The following is a 21,859-nucleotide window of genomic DNA, read 5'->3' on the forward strand; positions in this document are numbered from 1 at the left end:
AAAAAAGGACAACAAGAAAAATGAAAGTGAAACGGATTTTAGAGAAAAGCTGCCAATTCAAATACGAAAGACGTCTACTTCAGTGGGAAGGGACCGTAAGTCATGGTGATGAATGGTTGGTAATAGGTTTTGTCAATAAATATTACGTACCATCATTGGTAGGATTAATATTGTCCATTTCTTTCTTCATGGGTAGGATGAAGTTGATTAGCATTTGACTAAGTAGCAACATCGATCAACAATTGTTTGTGGAGCAAAGCTATTCTTGCAGAAGAACAGTTACTTTAAGCTGTTTGTTGTTCGCAGTACTTGAGCTTTAGGAAATACTACAAAGAAAAATTCTACAAAAAAAATTTAACTGTAATTTTTGAGCGAAGAAGCTCCTTTTTTATCTGCATTTAAGCCTATTTCTGTGACTTAATTAAATTGTTTTGCCAACAGCAATATCTATACAGATTAGCTCCAGTTTCGATACGATCACTTCCCCCCGAAAGTAATCTTTGCTGATACTTCTGCACGAAACCGATCGTAAATCGGCTACGCAAAAGTTAAATTACGCTACGCAAACACTCGCAAAACCCCTCGTGAGGGGTGTTCCAGAATACGTAAACAGTACGAAACTTTCTGCTCAGGCTCGAAGCGAAATCGAACTCCAACCGAGTTCGCTCAGCAGCAGCAGCAATTTTGCCAACTTCGGCGGGGGCGGCGAGTAAAAGCCAGTTGCACAATTAATACTTTTACATCCGGGCGAAGGCGTATAAATTTGCGTGTTGGTAATTAAAACTAACCACGGGGAGCGGCGGAGTGAATCTTCGTGCGCCAACCCCTTATTTCTTCCCCTCGAAAAACCCGTGGTTTTTACATACGAACGCAGGGAAGGGCAACTTTCTTTGCAACAACCGTGAACCACTAATGGCCGCCAGGGATCTTTCGGGTCGGGGTTTTGAATTCTACCAGCACGCGCGCTCCGTTGCCCAGTTAGTATTCCCAGCGTTGGTTTGGTTTTCACCATCCAGCAACACACGTACCCGGCACATGCTCATAAAACAGCGTACTATCATAATTTCCCTACGCTGCCTTGCACTGTTTGCAATCGAAATTAAATCGTGCACCGTGCAGTGCGATGCCATTTTTCAACGGGCATTTTGCAATTGCAATTATGGCGAAAGGTTCGGTGGGATTTTTCCTTCTCGCGCATTGGGTCATACTTTCCCAAGAAACACTCCATTTTCCGTTCGACAGCGTTCGGTGGTGTGTTTATGAGGTCATGTATCTCGCTGTAGGTCGATCGACGAACATTGGCGACAAAGCTAACCACTGCACACACACAGACACACACACAAGAGTACAAATGTGCTTCCCAGTCAAATGAACCATTTTACAAAGTGGATAGTGTGAACGTGCCAAAAAAAATATTATTCACTTCTTTTCTTTCTACAGCAAGCTTCAAACATTTGGTCTCAGTCTTAATGTTTTACTTCTATAATTTAAGTTTCAGGATCTTTAGTAAAATTAATTTGTAAAATACCGAAAATTGCAGATTTTTTTAAAAAAGCGCCCACAGTTATGCAATGTGCATCACAAAATAGTTTTTTCTCTACATTTAACAATATAAGCAGTGTTCTTCTTCAGAAAAAGTTATAAATTATTACGAAAAGTTGAATCATAATAATCTAAACGAAAATACGATCAAGTCATGCTAAAAAAATAAAATCATTCTAAATAATTTAACACAAAAACATTAATTGCAGCATGTAATGCGAAAACTTGACCGTAACTGTACGTACGGTTCGGCTTTTCTTTTCTCCTTTTTTCCACCATTTTGCACATGCACATTACATGACGATATCTATATTCCCAGCATGCACAGCCGGAAAAGAATGACTTTCTTTTTTCCCCCCCAAGCCGTACAAAATGCATGCCCGGTGGCCTAAAGCACACAGCGCTCATGAACCGCTCGTGTTTCCGTAGCGACGAACTTAATTTATATGCAGAAACAGTGCACATATCGCCCGTTCGTTTGCCAGATACATTTTCTAATAAACAGATAGATATCCTTGCTAAGCGCCCGATGGGGGACCTCGGGCAGAGCGAAAGTTAGGTCCTTTCAAACGGATTGCCACCGTCCCAAAAAACGCCCAGCTTGGTTGGAGTGAACCATAAACAAAGGTAAATTATTTGTTTGCTGAAAATTGAACCTCTCACCTTAGGAAGCGGGTTAAACTCGTCAGCAAACCAGCACCAGAACCACCAGCATAACCTTTGCTTCCTGGTTGACCTTAGGCCTTAGGGGTTTAGGAGGCATGGAACGCGCGGTGATACTTTTAATTTGTTTCGTTCAAACCACAACCATAGCTTGTTATAATAACCATTACCCACAGGAAACCAACCCAATAATGTGCAGATACATTTGGTTTGTTTCGGTGTAAGAACGTAACAAATTCCAATGGAAGAAAAGGCTCACCATCGCATTAAGATGGGGATGCATTTTCTAATGAGATATTGCACGATTTTTTGCATCCCAGTGGCGCCGGTGGCAACGGTGAAGGAAAGCTTCCAATTATAGTTTGCATCTTACCCGTCTGCGGTTTCATTTTAATTGGTACGAGCTTCAGATTAATCCCCTTGATGCCGTCGCCACCACCAGCTTTACAACCACCCCAATTCGTGGGGATGAGATAATCTTTCGCATGCTCGGTCTTGGTTTGTGGTGGCCACCTGCCAGGAGATGTGCTGTTTTTTATTATTATTTATTTTTACACCACTCACATTACGCAGATTGTTTTAATCGCTCACGGTTGTACAATCATGCGTAAATTATTATTTCTTCATGTGCAACCTCAAGTGCGACCACTTAGCCGATCCCGCTTTTTTTGAAACATTCACTCATAGGCCAAATCGTCGAGCGAACGAACGTGTAATAAACGCTAACAGGGTGCACAATTATGATGAAATACACTCTACCATCAAAACCATTAAAAGGTCTTAAAATATCACTTAAACACCCTCGTGGCTTACAGTAACGAGATGGACCGTTTTAATCTTGCACCCTACAGCGCACCAAGCGCCATCTCACTGAAGGGTTTTCACCGTACCTGGGTAAGGGAAATGATGATGTTTCCCTGTGGAGTGATGCGAAAAATGTGTGCACGATTCCCTCTAACGACACGCATACAAACACACCCTTTAAGTGCAGACTTCCCTTCTTCGTCGACCTGTCCTCTAGAGGGTGGTTGAAAAAGTAATCATCGATTGGTTAAGCAAAACCTAGAACCCTGTAGGTGTGCTGTAAGGAGTTCCTTTCATTTTCCCCAAGCAATGGGATAAAGAAACCATTTGAAACAGCCGATAATAAACGATACTACCCAACAGGGGTCTTTCCCGCTAGGAAAGTGTGTACAGACTACGATGAAATTCAATTTCTACGACTGTCTCCATCCGGCAATCGGTTGCGTTCTTAACGCCTTCACGATTTTTCGGGGGCGCCAAAAACCGTCGCTACGGGTTTTGCGGTTCGCCGGACGTAATTTGTGTATGATTTTTTGTGTACGAACGTTGCTAAGGAAGTGAATAAAAAGCTAAAACGGCAAATCGAGACAAACCACGGTTCGTTCGTTGGCAATATGATTAAGTACCACTGCAGCACGTACGCCTTCTGCGAAACTTAAAACGCAACTGTCCTATTTTGTTTGTTACTCCCCATTTTTGGGGGTGAAGTAAATGAAAACGAAAATGGCCAACGCTGCGGAAACCATTTTTCAAAACCGTTGCATCTGAAAATGCTTATTCCTATTTTTTCCAGGGGGGTTTTTTGTTTTAGTTTGACCTTCGGTAAAACTCTTCCCCCAAGCATGGTGCTTCTTTGTTCGCTTTGTCGAAAAGGTGAAGTCAAGCGTCTCCTGTTATTTTTTCCTCTTTTTCCTTTTAAATTTTATTTTTCTATCAACAATTGCGATCGTAGAAAAGATTTAATCTCAAAAACTATAATTCCAAGTAAAACGCCTACATTTATGCAATTCGAATTACAAAACGGCTTAATACGTGTTTTTTACTGATTATTATGTAAAATACCTTGAAAATGATTTTGTAAAATGAAAACAAAGCCTTTGTACTAGCTATACTAAATAGTTACGGCAGTTGATGCATAGGTAATAAACATAACAGTAGAGAGGAGGCAATAGCGAAGATTTGAAACGCTCAGCTGGAATCCTTTTTTGAACAGTTAACTTCGCAGATTGTTCAACCGTAACGGATCCACACCGCTGACTTTGTAACACGGAAATCTACATATAACGTACCGATGCTATCAAGCTTGAACGTGTACTTGCCCATTACATACACACCACCCGAGAATTGACGACAATCGAAAACATGCATCGATGCATTCATCCCAGCGACAGGAACAGCGGCGGAACGACCGTTTTCACTACAATGGCTTGCAACTAAGCTCACCATTACCGTTCACTGGCATCGCCGAAACCACCCCCCGTTGGACGGTTTTGGACACGGAATGCAACTGACACACTTCATCCGGGATTGGACGATGGGCGTTCGGTGCTGGCACCGAGTGCACTCGATTTCAATTGCAACAGTGCTGCATCCTGCATCCCTTAAGTGGACCCATTTCCTGGCGGGGTCCGTTTTGCATTTGAAGGAATGCTATTGAAACCGGCACAAAGGGTCATCTAGATTGTTTGCTGTTGTTTCTTTTTCTCTACTCTGTTCATTCTTTTCATTTCGACATGGAAATTTCTTGAAAGTCCTGCATCCCACGAGAAGTTGCAGACGCATAGAAGCCAGCGTAACAATTTTCTTTTTGACATTTTTTTCTTTTTTTTGAACAAAAGAGTGTGCAGTACTCTACTTTTGTCCCAATATCGAAAACGAACAAAAATGGATTTAATTTTTAAAAAATGTTGAATGTTCCTATACAAATAGGATTTTGTTTCACTATTCTTCTTAAGCCATAGAATGAATTACATACTATATATTCAACACACTTAATTGAACTTATTAAATACTTTTTATTTTCTTCCGTGTTTTCCTCTCTTTTGTCCTATTTCTTTAACTTTTTCTTTGCTTTATGCGTACAATGTTTTTCTTCGATTTGATGTAATTTGTATTCCTCATCTTCATATCTGTCTTCTTGTTCAATTGTGTACTTTTCGTTATTATTTTTCAAATTTTGTTTGATGTTATAATGTCTTAACATTTAATTTAGTTATTTAATACAGATTATTGTTTTTTTCTTAAATAATATTTATGTTATTTCTATTTGTTATTCGATTTTCTATATTTGTTCTCAAAAGTTGTCTATGTTATATATCTCTCTCTCTATATATACTATATTTTGGTTCATTGTTACGAACCAAAAACAAATCTATTAAATTGTATTAGCTATCAATTGCCAACTTTTCAATTTATATCGCTTCAATCGTCAAACTTGAATTACGTCCCATCGCAACTCCATTGTCTAAGAACGGACAGGCTACTATTATTATCACTGATTGTGAGCTAGAAAAACAAATCCAACCAACGGGTTCCGCTAGCTCTTCCTATCGCTTACGTTCCGAAAGAAATTTCTTTCGAAACAACATTATTTTTCTAGCTTGTCACGCATGGCTTCTCTCGGTTCCCCGGTCTCGCCCGGAAACCATAAAGTGAGAGCGAAAACTTGGGTGAAAATTATGTGCATGTTTTGGTGCACTTGGCCGGAAGCTGTAGTCACACCAGCGATCGACACGATGGCGCGACGGTTGTGAATTGTTGTTGTGCAGTAATGCAACATAGAATTATAAAAAAATATGTTATTTTTATGCTTTTAGTGCATTTAGTTTGTCAAAAACATTCATAAAATGCAAAGAGTTGTGGATTATTTTTCCAAATTCTAATGCACGTCGTTCTTCATATTCGATACACTTAGATGACATACAGAAGCAATTAAATTAAGCTAAAAGCTTCAATGGAAATCAAAAGTTTTATGAATTTTTCATCCACTCAAACATCTTCCTATCAGTTTATTATTTTTACCGTACATTGAATAACACGTTTACAGTGAAATTTGAATCCGGCATGTATAATGTATTCCCCCAAAAGAGCAACCACTAAAACAAACCTCCCTCGATGTTTAGCCTGTCAGTTAAAAAGTTAAACACTAACTTCCCGTCAAAACTTTTGCAAAAACCATTGACCATTTGTATTGGTCGTACATTATAAAAGCCATGTATGGGGACTGTGTAAAACATTCGTTCACATACCATTTTTTTTTGACGTCATAGGTTTTCGCTTCTCATGTGAATGATTTTTTTCGCTCTTGTTAGAAACGAAGAACACTTGCTGAATAATGCAACACGAAGCGGCATTATTAAATATTCATATTCAAATTGAATGCTTAACACTTGCCGATGCCATCCAACCGCTGCCCCTGGTCCCTGGTGCATCTTTCAAACAGTGCCAGAGCACACTTCACGCCACCGTACCTTCGGTGCTAATGTGAATGGATGAGCAGGAGAACAGTGTGGCTGCCGTTGGCGTGCGAATTGTTGGAAAAACAGCGACCGAATAATGCATATGCACTTACACGGTGCATTCACTTGGCACTTCAATCAACCATTACAGTCAGCTTCGTTGCACGACTGTTCAGATGCTGTGTCGTCGTCGTCGCCGGAAATGGAATGTGTCACTACTGGTGGAAGGATGCTTGCGACCGCTTGTCTCCACACTGTCACACTCGTCTCCATGACTACTGCCAGCCGGTGCAGCCAAGTCGACGTAATGGAATTTCTCGACCATCGTCTTCATCCAAAGACCCGGGAGGATGCAGTTGCTGATTTATTTTTGTCTGTTGCACTGTTGCTCCTTTCAATTATGCTCTGCTGGTAGTTTATTTACTGCGGGTGAGTGAATATGAGTGAAAGGTGAAGTGAGTGCCGTTGAAGCAGCACTTCAAGACCTTGCACTAAGAAGCAGCGAGAAGCGAGTTTTCACTTTCACGTTTTTGCCATAATCACGTAAAAGTATGTGTATGGCGTGTGTTGGCGTCGTGGCTTTTATGTTTGCAAGCCTGACCTTTTTTTGCCGACGGAATGGGGAAAGTGTAGACACAAGTAGCTCAAAACTGATGCAATATTCAGCAGAGAATGCTCCTTTGCAGTGGAATAAAGCGCGTGAGCTTTTGTTTTTTTTTGTCAGAAGTACGTTGTACAACGCTTTTTTTTTAAATGTTGTAGCTCTTATAAGTAGCATTATGTTTTTGAAGTATATTTAGAAATTATTATACTTTATCGTGTAACATTAGAAACATTTAAAGAATAAAGAGTTTTCAATAAATTATAATATTTACCTTAATATCACTTTCTCACAATCAACCTTGTCTCTCAAAACCCACCGATTGGCTTTGAGAAGCTCTTAAAGCCAATGGAAAGACCATCAGAACCTGTAGAAGTTGCACCAGCTAATCCTCTAACAGCATTACTGTCATCAACGACATCATTACCCACACTAGCATACGACCGACCAAGAGTAATACATACCGTTTCCCGAACAACCCTAATGATGCTCGTTCAAAATACGCTCCCGGAGTGAAAATAATCCTCAGCATGAATAAATAATAAACATCACACCGTGCTGACCATTCGCTTCACCATCATCTCCACCGTTCGCTCTGCACCGTTAAAGGACAGAGGCGTTTTGTCACGCTCATCAAACTGCACCCAACATAAATCTAGCTAAACCTCTACACACACCAAAAACCCGACCACATAAATGATAATATCAAACTTCTGGATCTTTGCACAAAGAAACCCATTCCGGCAGGATATGCGAAACCAACGAAACTAACAAGCCTTGTCATATTTATCCCTCTACCTGTCTCTCCACACTCCACAAAACCGATTATGAAACTGTCCTCTTGACATCGGATTGCGATAGAGCGAACATCAAAATCGCATTAAAATCATCATATTATTACCAACATTCCTTCACTGGCTTTTGCTGCGTGAACCCGTAGGCAAGGATGTGAAAGTGCGCCTTTGCGATGGAAGGAGTAGATTATTGACAACTTTATGAAAATGTTGTTTTATTCATAAGTTACGAATACATTAACACATGTTTGGGATTTGATCCCAAAGCGAAACATATTTAATTTTTGAAAAAAACTACTATACATTCAGTTAACAACAGTTAAAACTATTTTTCACTTCGAATTGCATACCTTTAGGCGTAATATTCTCATAACTGTCTTTCGATCTTGAAGATACAATTGCGGATCTTTTCACCTATTTTATAAAGCATTAGTAATTGTTTTATTAGCCATAAAACTACACATTTTCCCATTCTCATAACTTTAAAGCTTCATAATCCATTCAAATTGTTTATGATCTCAATCCGATCAACGATAGAGTCGAAGTATGACTGACGTTCGATAAGGTTACTGTAACAAAAACAAGGCAAATTCTACCTGCTCAGACATCCTTTTAATATCCGCATTGCCTCAGGATGATCTGCTGGTGCCGTTACTACCCGTCTCAAAGCCACTTCCGGCAAGCAAAAAAGTTACACTTCCTTCAATTACTATGGGCAGCGATACAATCCACACGGCAAACTATGCAATGGACACTGGCTATAACCTTCAGCTATTTAAACAAGCAACGTAGCGGGGTAATGTTGGCCTGGGAGCGGGAATTCAACAGCTACATCTATTTTCCATCACGTCTTGTGGTCGCAGCTCGGCATACTCTGGTGGGTGTGTGGCATCTCAATCAAGCCGAATCACTCTCCCTCCCCGACGCCCGGTACACTGACAGATTGACAATAGCCCGGGTAGGATTACACCGATGGAATAGTTAATCACCCTATCGATCTTTACCGACCGTGAGGGATGAGGGAGAAAGGGACGTGCCTAGCTACCTGCCTGGAAAAGCTCCTGAAAGTGAGTTCGTTTGTTTCCCTTATTGACACCCGAAACCCCTCCCGCCCTCAAGTCGTGTTCTCCCCAAACCCTGTAACCAAATAAACAATTTAACGATCCAACCTCCCAAACAGTACGTGAAGGATTCCCAGGCCCGGAACACGTCGAAAAGTTCCGTGATAAAGGTATTCGATGCTTCAATTAATACGGCTAGCCTGTCGACCAGCGATACCACATCGCTTCCCCCAATGCATCCGACCTGACACTCGCCGTGAATTCCAAGGCTGGACGTCAAACTTCCGGTACGTCATTTCCCAGCCCATTGGGCACTTTCACTTCCGGGGCGGGTAGACTTTATCTTATCAGTTCCTGCGAAAAACCTGTCCGGTAAGGTGAGTCCATCAAGTCCGATGGAAAGAATATGGAACTTTTGCCTCCTCTTTTATGCTCCCACACACACACACACCAGCGGGGGTGTGGGTAAAAGTTTCAACCGAACTGTGAGAGCTTACTGGAACTATTACTAGCCCACAACATCCATACATCCATGAATCCATTAAATTTCCCCTCCCTGGAACCTGGATCCCGGAAATCATACGATCTTACCATCTCAGGCTCGCCGACTGTATCTTGCACACGATAAAAGGGGAAACCCGAAACTACATCAACGGACCACCACGGTGGACGGACGTTAGTGACAGCAGACAAAGCAAACAACTGCCTACACATCCTTACCGTTTTGCTGGTAATGTACAGCCCCGAAGCATCGATTACATATTTATGAAGCTTTCCGATAATCTTTTAATTAAATTTCATTAATGCAACCATTTTCGGGTGCGCTCTCGTATGATAAATGTTTATGCACGTAGATAATACGTCCCGGCAAAAACTGAGGTGATGATGATGGAGGCTTTTATATGAGGGAGTTGGAGTAAGAGAAGAAGGGGAATATGGGCGATGGAAAGAAGACGATACATTACGTGGGAAGTATTGAAAGAGTTATTTTCGGGTACTGATTCTCTAGGTGAAACACATTAACAATTACTTATCGTTTCCATTCAGAAACTTGCGAAAGGCTTTTCCTGTAGTGAGCCTTTTAAGAAGACGAATTACCTGAAGTACCTCAAGGAAGGTGGCAAGACAAAGATTTTTTTGTTCCAATAAAAACATTGTGTGGGGGAAGAGAATACATAAAATATGTAAAACCTGAAGAAACATTTAGTTCCAAAAATAAAGCTCAAGAGGGCGTTTCGGCGGTGTATGTGCCGGTTCCACACGACAGGGCCGGGTATCAAATCCCATTCGGACCGTCCCATCGTAGCAAGGACTCTCGGCTACGTGAGAAATGGCTTGCGTGACTTTAGAGGTCATTAGACCAAAAAGGTAGCTCAGCGCTCAAAAGAAATAAAAGGAGCTCCTCATATGAACCTAAGTGCAATGTAGCGCCGATTATCCGGGTATCTTTTATCCGGCTGTCCCATTATCCGTGCGGCTCGGAAATGACAGTTCCGAAGGAGAAATTTATTAATATATATTATATTGATATTATATTTAAAGCTTTATAAAAAAAGTCTACCCATTACACACTAAACACTAATATATATCAACAAAAATAATTGACCCTATTATCCGTGATATTCGCTTATCCGGTATCGGCAGAGTCCCGATGAGCACGGATAATCGGCGTTCCACTGTACAACAAACTTATGATACTGAGAAGCTTATTAACATAAAAAGTATGACAAATATTTTTTTAAATCTTTTCAATACTCTACAAACTGACAGGAAACTTAACTAAACACAACAAAACACAAATCAGACCTCATTTTAAATGACGCCCCAAAACCTTCAACCGTCACTCACACGCTTGATGTACGTTTACTCAGTGCAGTTGCAGCTCGTAATTTAATATTGCAGTGATAAATAGTGCCACAGATACCAACCACATCCAGTTCCAAGCACAAACGTGCGGGAAACAAAATAAAAAAAACGCACATAAACACTGCGCTGCTTCATAAATATTTCACGTTTTCACCCCTTCCAAGCCAGCTATCGCGATTCTCGAGCAGACCGGAAAATCTTTGCCCATGCTTTTCCGTGCACCGTTGCGGCGTATCGTCAGGAAACCCGTCTAATTCTTGGCAGCCGATGAATTCCCTTATCGTGTCGGAGGTCTTCAATTTTCATCCTCTCATGGTTCGTTTTGGTTTTTATCTTCTCGCATTTTTTTTTCTCACCGCCTTTTCCATCGCAACTTAACCTCAGCAATATCACCTTCAATAAATTACACACCCCTACTGGCCGCATGTGTGAGTGTCCAGTGCAGCACCGCATTTGCTATAGAGACGAGCGAATGTGGCTGAATAATTGGAGCAGCAGCAGTAGTAAATAAAGTATGAAATTAGAAAAGTTTAATTTAGGTTCTGTTTATATTTATGTCCGGCGCCAACTTTGCACCGATTGGAAGGGCGCCATCCATCAAAACCGGTTTAGATAAACCCCTTTTCACTGATACGTGGCCGTGGCTTTACATCCTGGCCGCTAGGGGGGTGGCAAAAAAAACAAACGTCCCCAGCAGCAGGGCGTGGATGGATAAGCGAAGGGCAACAACATCGCATAACTCCACGTTGCTACGGACAACCCTTGTGCCCGACGCAGATGTTAGGTGGCGATTCTGCTAATGCAGAAGGACAGTGGGAATTAATGATAAAAATCCGTCCAACATTCCAACCTTCCGTACGGTGACCCATGTGTGAGTGTGGGATGTGCAATCGCAATGCTTGGATCCTGTGGTTTGGTTGAGTAAAAGTCGCCATACCAAACGATAGCTTACACGGAGGGAAATAAAGAGAGAAAGAGAGCTGACTGTCACCGCAACGTCGACGACAACGAGAAAGGTTATGATGAGAATTAGTTTTAATTTTATATTTTTCCATAATTGAAAAGGTTCCGACAGCTAGACGCAAAGCGGCTAAGCAATGCATGGCGAGGTGCGAAAGGATAATGGCCAACGTTGTGCCATTGTGCCTGACGGGTGATGGGGAAAGTTTGTGATTGAAAAGATTTATTAACAAAACTTTTGCCATGATTTCGTTTGGATGGTGGAGGGGGCGCATTTGTCTGCAATGGATAATTAATTTGCTTTTAAAAAAATGTCATTCGGACAAAGCTATATTTTTTAAGTGACTTATAGTTAAATGGATTGCAAATACGTGCCATTTTATAGTGAAGATACATAGTGATAGTGAATCGCTGAAAGCTGCGATGATCCGTGTATTGCGAAACTCCTCTTATGTCGACAGAGGGAAAAAATATCGTTTAGAGTCGACATACCGTTTGACATTTTTAGTCGACTTTTTGACAGAAACCCGTACTATCAATTAAACTATAAACTACAGTGGAGCGCCGATTATTCGGGTACCTTTTTATCCGGTTGTCCCATTATCCGTGCGGCTCGGAAATGACTCAATAGGAAATGGTACAATTGGCTCAACTTCGACCAAATAGAACAGATTTATTATGCAAAGTGCACCTAAGAATATTATCATTTAGTTTTATTAAAAAACTATTATCCGTGGCATTCGCTTATCCGGCAGGGGCCGAGTCCCTCTGAGCACGGATAATCGACGCTACACTGTCTATAAACTGTTAGATTTCTGAATTCATGTACATAATTTACCATGAAACCGATCGAAAAACTGCATAAAGTTACATTACTCAATCGCTAATCTCTTAATGGAAAACAATACATTGTTTCACGATCAACGATTTCCAAATGGAAGGTAAAACGTTATTTATTTTCTCACGATAAAATACTCAAGCTGCAAACCATCCTGCTTGAGCGCATAAAACATTCGTCTTCTAATCACCCCCCAAAAACGTGTCTATGTACAGCCGTGGGTAGTCATCAGCAATGCGCAAGTGATTAACAAACGAGCCAAAAAACGTATTAATGTCACCGTTTTGTAACCAAGTCGTGATAACCTCCAGCATAGGCTAGGGTGATGGAAATTTAATATTTATGGCCATCGCGACCACTAGAAACGGGAAGTTTTCCACAAATTTTCCGCAAAAGCTTCCACCTCCAAGAGTAAAACGATTCAAATCTATTCTCCCGTGTGATGGGAATGCTCCAATCTACACGCAGTTACGTGTATCAAAGATCAATTGCTAATTTATCGTGCTTTTATGTGGAAGCAAACAGTTACCAGCCCTTAAAGACCCCTTTCGAGATGGAAAATGTCTGTTTTTATTGCGCGGCCAAAGGAAGAGGCTTTCTCGCATTTTCCCCCATCGTTGTACCATCTTCATCCAGTTAACGTTGCGATAGGTCGATGACGTGCGGAATGTAATATATTTATACACACACAAAAAACAACTCCCCGACAGGCAAATGTGTGCCCCGTTACAAGTCCGTCTGGGGGGTTGAATGGGCTCGAGAAATGGCTTCCGGTGCTAATTTTTCAAACAACCTCCATACCGGCAATCGCAATCGGGAAACGACGTGTACAAGGAAAATCACTTTCATCCTTCCTTTGAATAGCTCCTAAATCGTGGTGAAGATGGAAAGTGCGCCTGACTGAGCCACCAACACCACCAACGGTTTGGTATATGTCACCGAGCGTTTTTTTTTTGTTTTATTTTCTCCCTGCTCGAAGTAAGGTGCCCAATTCGTCACTATTAGTAGTAGTAGTAGTCGGTAAAAGGGGGCACAGTCACACTCAGACCCAACCTGCTTCCACAAAATTCGAATTTGGCCCAAAATTAATGACCCTATAAATTGCTCCATTTATCTGATCATTTCCCAACCCTTGTGGCTGTACTACCTTGAGTGGGGGAAGGTGGTATGTTTTTCATCACCCAAGCTACTACCCCACCCCAACCATTAGGGCTGGCTGCGGAAATGTTTTCTTCGCCCTCTTTCACAAAACCTCCAGCAAACGGATCAATCGATAGGACAAAAGCCCCACGTCGTACCTTTCTTTTTTTCCTACTGTACTGTTGGGTTTTACTTTTGCGCGAAAGGCTCGTTTTCATCAATCAACCCGAACAGGAGAGCCATCTCCAGTCGCTAAACCTTTCACGGCGATGGATGATAAAAATTAACGATAAATGCTAATTGAATGGGTTGCCATATTTAAGGATTAAAATTCTCACGGGACCATAGGATTTGCTTTGTGAAGGGATTCGCTTTGATTCAAGCACTGAACGAATGTAGATACATCAACGTGATGGCTTTTTTTTACTAACTGTCAGTATTACATACCGCATTGTTTTAGTTATGGCCTTACGAACTCCACCATAATAATGAGTGATATTAATTTTATTCGTGCTATTTGAAGCTTCAGAGGATATTTTACACATTAAAAGTATTTTTATCAAACTGAAAATGAGTATAAGAATAATTTTAAAGTTTATAGAACTTTTTTACATAAATTAATTTGTTCTAGAAAAATATTTATGATTTGAAAAATAAAGTAAAGCAAAGTAGGAAAATTTTATAAGTCAATATTTGAATCAGTTCCTAGGTACATATAACAAAAATACCTCGTGTGAAACCATTTTACCCGCCAGGTTTTTAATGATCAGCCACCGAAGCATCGATGAACGGTTGAAAATTGATTATAGATGCTCATCCTGCAGCACCAATGCACTCTCATTATGCAGACACACACATTCGCCGGGGGCATATTGTGCGCCACCGTTTTAGCAACTCCTTAGGCTAAAACGCTTCCGAGATGATACGATTCATTGAACCTTTTCCCCGCGAGGGTAAACTTGGGTAAGCCAATGGGTGCTAAAGCCACGATGCATCTAATTAAGTTAATTCAGCTAGAATAAATCTAAAATACGCACCATAATTACCATTTTCGCCAATACGAGCTGTAGCGAAGAGTGGGTGCGTTTCGCGTTTGCTGAATGTTAATGGAACCGTTTATGCTGAGGTTAGCTTACTGACTTCGATATTAGACTAATTCTAGATCTGATGGAGAACTCACGAAAAAAAATAAGAAAAGCTAAATCTACTGTTTCTGAGAAAAAGAATTCAGTAAGTGACGGAAAAAGTCGATGGTTCTAGTGTAAAGATCCACTCTGACAAATTGGAAAACTACGTTTACTACAAAAAAATTAACCTTTCGTGATAAGGAAACATTATGTCTACCATTTGCTTTATACGAAGCTTCTTTTTTGTGAGATTAAGTATTTAACAATATGTATAAAAAGGCGCCTAAAAGTATACTCTTCGCATTGCTAATAAGTCTGAAAAAACGTTTGTACTTAAACACAAGATAAAAAAGCAATATCTTCTTTATTCTGACATTGAAAACATGCTTACATACCTAATCAGGAGACACTTTTCCACAACTAAAAGCAAAAAAAACACATATTAGCCACTTAACTTGACAAGAGGATTATTGGTTTTAAATCATTAGTGAACGGAGCAGAGCACACCGAACAAATTCCTCATTAATCACTACCGGGACGGACCACTAAATGAATACCATGTCAACCGGGCCGGGGTTACATTTTTCTTTCCGAAGCAACAAAACAACCTAGAAAAAAAACATTTTCCACTTTTAACTTTTTTTTCCACGCGCTAATGCAAAAACAGTCATTTTTCAAAACCAATTAGTGCGCTAGTGCGGTTTTGTCACCATTTGCATTGAAGCATTGTGAAACGGGTGGGGCCACCGGGTTAGAGTTAGTAAAACTGTGTAAAAAGGTTGTTTGTTTTTTTTTTCCTCCTTTCCCAACTGACAGTGGAAAATAAATGAGCTTTTTTTGCATTCTTTTATTATATACTGCCACCATTGAGTGCCTCTAGTTCTAATTAATGCAACCGTTGCACGATGAAACACGGACAGCAAATAAGTGGAGGGCATTTGTTTTGTTTCTCCCCCTCTCCCTCTCTTTCTCTTGCTCGTATAAAAATTATTCTGCTTAACCGAAAAAATAAACACACTCGAATAGTTGTTGGGTAATTAGAAACAACACACCGGTAAAATGGCACAAACCAGTGTGCGTGCGTGGTTTTGTGTGAGAATTTGCTACGCGAGCTTTATTGCAAAATATCGCTGGCAACACTGGTAACACACCGTTGGATAATAAATTGTTTCGCTCTGCATCTTTTGCACCGTTCTTTTACTATCTCGAGCGTCCGTCTATCGTGAAATACTATCTTGCTGCATTCCGGCTGGACTACATTCAGGCGAAGCAGCAAGGAAAACAAACAATCCAACCAACCGTGGTGTTTCCCACCGCGGGCCATTGGGAAGATGCTTCTCTTTCAATTTCCGTCAGGCTGACTCGCGCTGGTCATCCTTTTTGGTCGGTGTGATGCAAATTTGTTTTGTTTGCGGTGTGAGAAATGCAATAAGAAGGAAAGAACATCACCGCCCAACAACCGTTCGCTTATCTTGAGCGGCACAAGCAAACAGCGTTTGGTTAGCAAGGAGGAAAACAATAATATTTACATATTTCCACACAATCAATCATCGCACTTGCTGCATCATTAGCATCCTTGGTGGGTCGCTAGGTCGATTGGGTACTGGACAGCTGGGATCAACATGGCACGAGTGGTGGTTTCGTTCGAGCTGTTGAGCTATAAATGAAGAGGTGTATGTTTATTGTGTTTTAATTAGGTTATTGAAGGCCGTAAAGTTCTGCTAATTGTTCGATGAGGCACATCACAGAAATGGGAACTACTCTAGAACTACTCGCCTGGACTCGGCAAGGACAGAATGCCTTATAGTGCAATTAGTATAGACGGCATTCACTTTATTTACTCCTAAATTTATGCAATAGAAGGACGTATATAACATATACAGTGGACGCCGATTATCCGTGCTCATCGGGACCCAGCCGTTGCCGGATAAGCGAATACCACGGATAATAGGCCGAACTCTTTTTAATGATAAATATTAGTGTTTTTTCTAAAGCTAAATGTTAATATTCTTAGGTGAACTTTACAAAATAAATCTGTTCTATTTGGTCGAAATGGAGCCTATTGTACCACATCCTATTGAGACTTTTATTTCTTGCCATCACCGGTTAGCAGTTAATATGTCAATTTGCCCTTGGAACTGTCATTTCCGAGCCGCACGGATAATGGGACAGCCGGATAAAAGGAACCCGGATTATAGACGCTCCACTGTATAAAATGACGTTTTGCGCGAATGATGATTATTTTAAAAATATTTGTTAAATAACGCTTCTTTATAGTATATATGGATAAACATAGCATAAAAACTAATTCAACACTTTGTATAAATTAAAAAAATGTAACCTTTCTTTTTTTTCAAATTCCTTTCTCTTTTCTTTCAAGTACCATTCTTGATGTTTTATGCCTCTCAGCTTACACTCACATAACTTCCATTTACTCATAAAAACCGCCTGTTCACATCATTTCGAGGTGTACTTTTATGTCTCATTACGCGCGTCCACCATCTTTCCCATCCATGCTTACATTTCGCGAAAAGCGTTTAGCAGGCAGAAAAAAGGACTTATCGCAAATGAAAGGCATCACACACAACGCAAACGAGCATCTAACGACTTGCTAGAAGTAATGAGAAATGGGACATGTTACCGCGACCATCAACATCCAGCTAAAATGAGCGCAAGGCCCGACTGAAGGCCTTAATTTCTACCCACTTGCAGCAGTCACTCAGTCACTTCTGGTTGGTGAAGCAGACGCGTACTGCTGGACCACTACCTCAACGCTATGATAAATGTCATTCGAAATATGACACATTCGCAAATGGCACATGGTAGTGTCATGGTACGAGAGAAACCACGAACCATCAACGTCCTTTAATTAGGAACGTACGAGTTTCGGGTCACCATCAAATCAAAGTACTCACACCTTGTGGAGAGGCTGTTTTTTTACGACTCCGGTAAACTAATACACACAAAACACACTGTCAGCGAGTGGGCTCTTCATTACACACTCGCACGTAATTGTTCGGTTGACCACATCGAACAACACACGTGACACGTGTCGTCACTGATAAGCTTTTCCATCCAAACAAGTTCCAAGTTGGAACCAACCGTGGAAAGCTCATCGAGCGTCTTTTCAACATGATAACTGTGCCAGAAATTGTGTTCTGCTTTCTTTTTCAAGATGCCAATTTCCCACTCCTTTGCCGGGGAGCTACTTTAACCTGTTGCACCGTTGCGATTCGTGTTAAACTTTTGCACAACTTCCACCAGAACACATTTAGCAACTAACGCCAATTAATTCGTGTGTATGTGTGTGTGTGTGTTTGGGATGGGTGTGTATATGAGTTTTGGCATCCCAGCAGAGAAAGGACAGTGGTCTCCCACACGATGGATAAAGTTCTAATTAGACATTTTCACGCCATATTTGACCGGAAAATGATTGTGTCTGGCAGAAGAAGTTAGCAAAACAAATCGATTAAATATTGTACCATTAAGTTTGCACAAAACATGCATTTATTAAGGTTTAGCCTACGAACCGGGGGGATTAATTTGGGTTCTCAAATCTTAATTTATTGTCTAAATTTATTAATTAATCGCTGCACAACAGTAGTTGAATTTTGCAAAAGCGCAAACAACTAAAATGTAATTAAAATCCTATATCTTCTTAATGTATTACAGGCACATTATTTTAATAGCTTAACTATGCTCACCGAACCACACATGTATAATAACAATCTATTTAAATTACCAACGCATCCGCTTTTCCTACATATTAAATTGTTCATCATGGTCAAAATTAGAAATGCCTATCTAAGCCATTCAATCTTCCGCCTTCGTCGCTCCATCCAACCTATTCGAATAACACAGCAAATCGATCGGTCAGCAATGCCCTTGGTGTCATATATTTTAAAAATCCAATTATCCTCGCACGCACCCCGAAACCATATTCCATCCATTTCCCTTTTCACTAATAAACTGATTGCGTCGGGTAATTAAGTAATAGTGATGTGAAAATGACGCGTACGCACACACCCACATAAATAAAAAAACCTCCCCTCCCGGTCATGGTAAAGTGCCACTAAAACACAGGGAAAAATAAAATAAAACAAGAACGAAAAAAAAGCATTTCCTGGTGGAGCATAATATCATTAGAGGTACAAAACACCAGGCACCTCCATCGGGTACGGGTTCGATCCCGTAATTTTTGACCATCAAGCAAAAGGCTATAGTGCAGTAGTCATTTATGAAGGTCTCTGATAAATGAATGATAAAACACAAAAAAGGATTTTCAGGAAGTTTTTAAATTTTTTTTATACTTATATTGTTTTCTTAATTTTCAACAACGTTTTGTTATTATTTGTTCAATTCATTTGTTGTATTTTCATCATTTTTTATATGTTTTAGTTTTCAAATTCTTCTTTTATATTTATTTTCCTTCATCTCCTCTTATTCATGCTCAATTTAAGAAGTTAAAGTTGTTTAATTTGTTTTCTCTCTTAGTAATAATTGTTTTCATTACTTTCCAATTTCCGCAACACGTTTATTAATATTAAAAAAAAAAACAAGTAAACACTGTAGGATGCAAAACACACACACCCACCTTATAGAAGGGAACCCTCCCAAAAAAACACCATTTACTTTGCATGAAATAAGAGAATGAGAGCCATAAAAGCTTTCACGAGCCCATAAATAAGATTGTTAAAGTATGATTTACGACGAAATCATGCTCGACTACACAGGCACAGGTCTTACACATGAAAGCAAGTTGGAATTTCAGCTCCAAACAATCAGCTCGGAAATAAGTTCAATTTTCTCCTTCCCTTTTTTTGGCTTTTCTTTTTGTTTGCTTTTGTTTTGTCTCAATAAGAGGTAGATTCCTATGGGGTCGAGCGATTTATACTTCATGCCGAATATTACCACATCATCATCATCATCACCATCATCAACAACATTATTGCCGGTTGCCCTTAAACGAGGTGTGCGAGGTTCTCGTTTTGGGAGCAATTAATTAACGACCACAAAAGGTGACAATTGGATTAATTGAGCGCGCTCGGTGAATAACTACAGGACAGGACAGGAGGAGTTTTCTGTCAGCTACGCATAACTTTACCGATTTATGATGTAAATGGAGTGTATTGTTTTGTTGTTAATGTTATTCTATTACCGTTTTCACCTTTTCCTGCGATGGGGGTCGGAGATGCGGTGCATCAACCACCAGTTAAGCCAGCATCGATCGATGCACATTCCACAAATACCACAAGCTTTCGCGCTTTTGCTACGATATAATTTACGACACAACGAAAATGCATTACGAACATCAACTGCAATCCATAAACCAACCGACCTAAAAACCTTCTGACATCATTTTTAAACCCCGCAAGGAGTGACGGGGTTTTGTGTGCTATTCTAATTGTATGCTTTAAAAGTAAAATAAAAAAAAAAACAAAAAACATTTTATGCAGTTTGTTCATTCGTTGATGATGCAACTGTACCAACTAATCAACTGCTAAACTGAAGGAACCTCGAAAAGAAGATAGAAATGAAAAGTAAGCATCTCCAACTGCTCCAATCTACAGCCTTCCCCACATCGTGTCTGGAAGAGCAATTGTTAATGAAACATTTGATTCACTTAGTAACCTCGCCTCGGTCACAGTGCTGCATGGGTAAAAAGTGTGGCTGAAAAAAAAACAACAACTCATCACAAAACTAGACACGCAAAACACTAGCCGCGCAATCAGTGCTTTGTCGTGTGGAAAAGATAAACGTCAGATGGCAAAAGAGTGACTTTAACTAATTGTTCCCGTCTCCTCTAGTGTGTGGAATGGTGGACGGCACGGCACGGTTAGAGAGCGTTGATGTCGTACTCCAAACCGAACAATCTCTGTTCGTTTTGTTTTGTTTGAAATAAATCTTTCTAAGCGCGGTTTCACGCTGGGAAACAAATGGGTCATTTTAAATTATTTTTTTAAATTGACCCAAAATATTCTACTATATTTTAACAATATTTTAATTAAAAATAATAAAGTTTAAAAAAAATTAAATTAAAAAATTTTTTAACCAAAATGTTGCTTATCGTACCAATCGATTCCACAGTGCAGAAAGATCATGCTTGCGCTGAAGAAACCTTTACGCCCGGATTACGGCATCCATCAAGTACCCGCAAAAACCGACAATTCGTCAACGTGAGCGTACATTCGTCACCCGATGCAAATGCGAATGCATTCAGCTGGAACCATACCGAGAGTGGTGGTGCACTGGTGCACTCGTACTAAATGGAATAGTCTAAAGAGTAAATAAAAATAATTGAAAAACCCCTCCAAAACAATACTTCATCACCGGTTTTGTCGGTGCTTTCGGGATATGCTCTTCGCGCAACGGAGAAACGCGCGCTTACTTGCGCACATGCAATCAACACAGAAGACGAATAATAAGCAATTGTGTGGTTCGAGCTTCGAGAGCGGCTACTGCAAGTCTTTGCACCATGGAAAGACGATGCATCATGTACGCTCAATTAGTGAACACTGTTTGACGAACTACAAATTATGGTTAAATGGTAAGAAAAATGATAAACATTATGATGTTTATTTATTATTTAATTTTGTGGATGAGACTGAGAAATCATAGCTGTTAATATGATTTATTTGACGATTAAAATTAACCTGAATTCCGTCAGAAAAAGAAGGTTTCTTTCTATCCACAGCATAAACCTACCTTCTGCTCATTTCAACGTTGCATTGCATCACCTTTTACTTTTAACCACTGAGCACTAGTGATGGGTAAATTCGACAAAAAAACGGAATCGCTTCCGAATGACTCCATAAATGTTGGAAACGGTTTCAGAACGTAGGTGCAATACTCCGAATTCAGAACCGTCCGGAGCCGTCCGTAGCCGCCCAGAAACGTCCGTAACCGTCGGAACCGTCCAGAGCCGTCCGGAGCCTTCGGAGTCGTCGGAGTCGTCGGAGTCGACCGGAGCCGACCGGAGCCGTTGGAGCCGCTAGTTGGATTAGT

At 40.4% G+C, this 21,859-nt stretch overlaps 1 protein-coding gene across 14 annotated transcripts in view; it reads right to left on the bottom strand.

The window, feature by feature from the left end:
- The window catches only part of LOC125769762 (uncharacterized), a 258,686-nt gene that overhangs the window by 232,715 nt on the left and 4,112 nt on the right, over positions 1-21,859 (bottom strand). For 2 of the 14 annotated variants that reach the window (XM_049438612.1, XM_049438594.1), the window contains exon 1: positions 15,250-15,383. The exons of the other annotated variants lie outside the window; for them this stretch is intronic. The gene's annotated coding sequence lies outside the window, so the exon portion shown is untranslated. Of the gene's footprint in view, positions 1-15,249; positions 15,384-21,859 lie in introns of those variants that run through there. 14 annotated transcript variants of the gene reach the window in all.

The sequence above is a fragment of the Anopheles funestus genome, chromosome 3RL, assembly GCF_943734845.2.
Source record: "Anopheles funestus chromosome 3RL, idAnoFuneDA-416_04, whole genome shotgun sequence".
Classification (NCBI taxonomy): domain Eukaryota; kingdom Metazoa; phylum Arthropoda; class Insecta; order Diptera; family Culicidae; genus Anopheles; species Anopheles funestus.